Source organism: Pleurodeles waltl, chromosome 4_1 (genome assembly GCF_031143425.1).
Source record: "Pleurodeles waltl isolate 20211129_DDA chromosome 4_1, aPleWal1.hap1.20221129, whole genome shotgun sequence".
Taxonomy (NCBI): domain Eukaryota; kingdom Metazoa; phylum Chordata; class Amphibia; order Caudata; family Salamandridae; genus Pleurodeles; species Pleurodeles waltl.
The window spans coordinates 996,401,595-996,407,355 of record NC_090442.1 but is presented as its reverse complement, the minus strand read 5'-3'; positions in this window follow the sequence as shown (position 1 = coordinate 996,407,355).

The window sequence follows — 5,761 nt, the reverse complement described above, 5'->3', positions numbered from 1 at the left end:
TCCCTCTTCCTCCACTCCCATTCCTTCTCCCTCTTCCCGCCCCAATGTCCCTAAAAAACTGTTCCTATCAACCATTACCTCCTCCCCGTCCTGCACATATGGCCAGGGTAAGAAGAACCCAGCCAAGCACCTCAGCCACCCAGTCCACCGGCTCAGTTGTCACCACACCCACTTGTGGTGGAAAAGGATCCAGGCCACATGTCCTGAAGGCGGAAGTGCCTGCACAAGACAGCCTCAAGGGAAAGGAGCCTGCCCCAGCTGCCAGAAAGAGCAAGGAGCCTGCCCCAGCAGGCAAGAAGGGAAAGGAGCCTGCCCCAGCTGCCAGAAAGAGCAAGGAGCCTGCCACAGCAGCTGCTAAGAAGGGAAAGGAGCTTGCCCCAGCTGCCAAGAAGACAAAGGAGCCTGCAGCAGCTACTATGAAGGGAAAGGAGCCTGCCCCATCTGCCAGGAAGAGCCAGGAGCCTGCACCAGCAGGCAGGAAGAGCAAGGGGCCTGGGGCAGGAACTGTGACGGAGCCCCCACCACCAACCATGGTTGTGCAGCTGTCCGAGGTTGCAGGGGATGGGCAGGAGCCTCCCCCCACCAGCAGTACCACCACCTCCAGTGAGCAGCCGTCCGAGGTTGCAGGGGATGGGCAGGAGCCTCCCCCCACCAGCAGCACCACAACCTCCATTGAGCAGCCGTCACCGCCGGTGGACGGTATGTAATCCTGCCTCCATGGGCTGCTGTGCGACCTGCCCCCTGCAAATCCAGTGGGTATGACCCCACCTGAGAGACTGTCACCTTGGACTCCCCAGGATCAAGAGCACAGGGCACGAGGCCCCCTCCAGAACCAGTGATCAAGTCACCTACTTGAGAGACTGTGGCCCTGCACTCCCCAGAACCAAGCACAGGGCATGTTGCCCCCTCCAGAACTGGTGGGCAAGTCACCCACTCAAGAGACTGTGGCCTTGCACTCCCCAGGACCAAGCACAGGGCATGTTGCCCCCTCCTGAGCAAGTGGGCATGTAACCACTTGAGAGACTGTGGCCTTGCACTCCCCAGGACCAAGCACATGGCATGTTGCCCCCTCCAGAACCAGTGGTCTTGTTCCATCTCCCGGCTGAGGTACTCCCCTGTTCCCCATTCCCCTTAGGTGGCTGCCTATTTTCCAACTGATGCCCCTGCAGTGTTCTCTCCGTGTTGAGGCAGGTGAAATGTGTGGCCTTGGACTTTGGCCTATGGGCATGTGGCCTACGAACATTGTGGACTGGGCTGTGTCCCTTTTTGTGTACATATGTATATAGCTATTATCTTGCCTAACTTATTTTTCTTGATGTGTTGCTCTCATTACATTCACTTTTTCAAAATCGTTTTGTCCTTGCATTATTCATCCGATGTATGGGTTAAAAATGTTTTAGTAATGCAGCTGATTGTGTGTATGATGTTGGGGGGTGGGGGTGTGTGTGTGTGTGTATGTCACTCTCGTTTTCCTCTAACCCTCCCTTGTGTGCTAGGCGGCTGTACTCACTATCGTTGTCTTCGCCGGCGTTCGTGTTCGTGGTGGCGCAGCACGTAGAAGATCATGGGGAACACATGAACTCAGGTTTCATGGCGGCATGGTTATTCCCTGTGTCTCCAATGGTGAGTCCTTTCCCTTCTAAGGTCTGTTTCTGCCAGGCTTTTGATGTCGTTGGTACCGCCCCGGAAAAGGTGGCGGATTTTCTGGTCTTAATATGGTGGGCGGAACATTGACTTCTGCCTAGCTGTAGGCGGCTACCGCCGTGGTGGCTGTTGTTTCTGCCCTGGCGGTCAGTGTGGTACACTGGCTGTCTATCAGAGATCTTTCCGCCATGGTTATAATTTGGCGGTAATTACCGCCAGACTGTTGGCGGTATTACAGCCACTTTAACACCAACCGCCAGGGTTGTAATGAGGGCCTCAATCTTCTTCCCTAGTAAGACCAGGGGGCAGGACAGGAGAGGGCCTCAGCAAGTGGGAACAAATATTCTCAGATGCCTGGCTGCTTCAAAACGGTGCAGAGCTTCCACATCGAGTTTTAGGGTTCACCAGTGAAAATGGTAAGTCTGCAACCCCTCAGGTTCTCAGAAGAGTCTGTGGCATTATAGATAAAAAAAATACTAGACTTGGAGAGCAAAGGAGCTATTGAGTGCTTCTATTTATACCCGAAGGTTTTCTTAAGCAACAGATTTATAGTAAAGATCAAAGACAAAAGAGTGAGTCTGGTAATCAATCTGAAACAGTTCAATGGTTGGTTGGTCTACAGATACTTTAAGATGGACAAAATCCATCTTTTGCTAAACTTACTGAGGTAAAGAGATTGGCTGATCAGGTTGGACCTAAAGGATGCCTATCTGTCATTACCAAGTTTTCCTCCTCGTCTATGTTTTCTACAATTCCTTTGGCAAAACCAGGTATGGGAAGTCAAAGTTCTACCCTTTGTTCTTTCGTCCACCCCGTGGTACATCATAAAGCTTCTGAAGCTGGTAGTGGCATGGTTTTGGATGCAGGGACAACACCTTATCATCTATCTGGACAACATAATCCTAATGGTGCAGCACAAGAATACTCTACTAACCAAGCACAGGTAACAGTATCCTTATTGGGTGACCTAGGGGTTGTGATCAACCAAACCAAATCAGATTTGACTCCCATACACAGAATGGGGTTTCTAGGGTTCATGATCGACTTGGTGAAGGCAACACTTGAACGTCTGATCCACAAGTTGAAAAGGGTCAAGGAGGAATTTTGAAGAAGGATATCGCCACATACAGTTACACTGAGACAATTGGCACAAGTAATTGGTCTTCTGGCATCATCAATTCACACTATCTTACTGGGACCCCTTTGTTATAGGGCTCTGCAGCATCTAAAGAGCTGAGACCTCCAGAAGTGACTCTCCTACAAGGAAGAGGTACCATTAACGGATGAGGCTTGAAGGGAAGTGAGTTGGTGGCTGACCCGCATGGAGGAATGGAATGGGCAAGCAATCTTCGGCTCGCACTCGTAGATCACCACACAGTCAGCTGCCAGCTGACTGGGCTGGGGAGCCAGGTGCAGGAAGATATCCACCCGATGGAGATGGTTGCAGGAGGAGCTGAAGTTATACATCAAGTGTCTCAAGTTGCTGGCTGGTTCTTTTGCCTTTTACAGTTTGGCAAAGGGCAGAGTGGGATGTTCCATTTTGCTGAAGAAGGACAATGTGTCAGCAATACAGTACATCAACAAGTTGTAGGGAACGAAATCCAGGCACCTGGCAGAAATCACCAAGGACTTCTGGTATTATTGCCTGGAGAAGATGATATTGGTTGCAGGGGTTCACCAGCCAGGAAGCTCCAACCCTTTAGTAGATTGGAATTCAGGGTCCCTGACTAATCCCAGCAATTTAAGACTTGACTCTCAGGTGTTCCAACTCTTTTGTCAGAAAAGGGAATGTCCCATTCAGACTGTTTGCATTGAGGTTGAATGTGCAGATACTTATTTTTTACAGCTGTGGAACGAACTCTGTAGCAGCTCAAGTGGATGCCTTTCTCCAGAATTTAGTCACAGTTCTCAACTATGTCTGTCCCCCATTCATCACAATCTCCAGCGTGGCAATGCAAGCCAAGAGGCAGCAGGTGGAGCGGATACTAGATTTGGAGGGCACAACCCTGGGTCCAGGTACTTCTAGAGACGTCATACAATTATTATGTAATACTTCCGACATTACCTACCATAGTCCAGGATGCAGGGGAGAGATTAATCTGATGATTTGAGACAAGACTTTGGACCTCATGGCATGGATATCAGGTTCAGATGGAAGGTGCCAAGACTTTTGAAATCAACTTCAGGCTACAAGGAACAGGCATAGGTGCCGGGGCAGTTTGGCACCTTTGGTGTTTGGAAAAGGACGAGGCTCCCTTGAGGGCCGACATTGCCCTCATCCTAAATTTCCTTTCCCACATGGCAAAGGTAGGTAAGGAGTATTCTACAGTTAGTTGTTTCAGGTCAGCCATTTCAGCAGGCCAACTACCAGTGACAGGGAAACCGGTGGGATCTCATCTCTTAGTATGCAAACAGATGAAGGGTTTTAAATTCTCCAATCCACCAAAGCCTAAATATTCGTACACTGGGGATGTGAATAGATTATTAAACCTCTTGACTAAATGGTTGGATAATGCTGGTCTTTTGAGAAAACAGTCATTTGTGAAATTGATTATGTTACTGTTAACGCGTCCCTCTATGTTAATTTTTACACATTAGGACTCGTTTTAGGCCGATGAATCTTTTGACCCAGTGGTGAGACACCGTAGAACGAGATAACTGATCAATATGTCAAGCAATATATCAATGATGTTATCAACATATATCACCACAATATATTTCACTTTAGACATTGGTTAAACTACCGACGCAACCATGACCTTTCAGTCATGAATAACCACACCTTTATTGGAGTTTTGTGAATTTTATTCCCTATTGATTACAATCTAATAGCAAGAGTATTAATCTTAAAAAAACCATGAAGCAAAGAGCATAGTCACGATATGGCAACTGTGATAAGATTTTGACAACACAAAGATCACAAACATAAGACACCGATATATGAGGCACACAGATCAGAATGCATAGCACATTATATACGCCTTAGTTCAACATAGCACAATGTCAGTCACGTCTGTTGGCGTCAGTCAAAGTGAATACCTAATCTAACCACTAATTGGCATCAGCATGTTGGACTTCATGCAAAACAATTTAGAACACCAATTTGGAAAACATCTAACTAGGGTCTCTAACCAAAAATACAGCAGTTGGTACCTAGAAAGGAAAAGCATATAGACAAATTACGATAGCAATTGTCATAGTTACCCTCCTCAGAATGAGTCTGCATACAGGATCAGTCTTCGTCCTCAGGACATCAGTTAGAGCGCCAACAGTCTATTTTGTCTAAGGACAGGGGACACTTCCCTCATAATGAGGGAAAGTGTAATGGGGCAGTCTATGGGTGAGGATGGTTTTGTCTAAGTCTCAAATCACCAAATAGAGTGACAGAGTTTCTGGATGCAATCGATATCATTCCCTACCTAATGGTACTAACTGTTCTGTGTCATGAGTTTTATCCCTTTTTCATAATACATTCCCCCAAAATTCTATTGGATAGTCACTACACCCCACTATCTTCAACCTATCAAATTATACATTACGTAATGCATTTGTCATTCCACGATAAATTATAACACTTTGATTGGTTTTCATAATTGACGTCTTCGTAGGTGGCACATCCGGGGTTACTTCATTTTCTGGCACGTTCATCAGGTCAAAAGTTCCTTTGTCCATGGTCGAATGTCCTTGAAAGTTTCCAATTTTGTTGCAAACGTAGAAATCTTATACTAAAACATCTAGCAAGCGGATGGGAATATAACTAGCATTGTTACATAAAGCGGAGAAAAGAACAAATGCTGGGTCATGGCCTTTTGCGAGTCAGCACACTGAAGAAACAGAAAAATATGCTTTAATATGAGAGCTGCACGACTACGTTTTCAACTCACGCTAACTTAAGACTCATGGATTCTAATAAACGTAATCCTCGTAGATGTTAACATATTCAATTAATCATAATGCAAGCAATTATTTCTTATAATCGACATTAGTATATGAGTACAATAGCAGCTTCACACTTATAATTGCGTTAAGAATACATCCAAGCGAATAATATTTTGTGATCGTTTTTGTATGCAGCATTGTTAGGTATAAGCATTTCAAGTCTAATATGTAATATTTA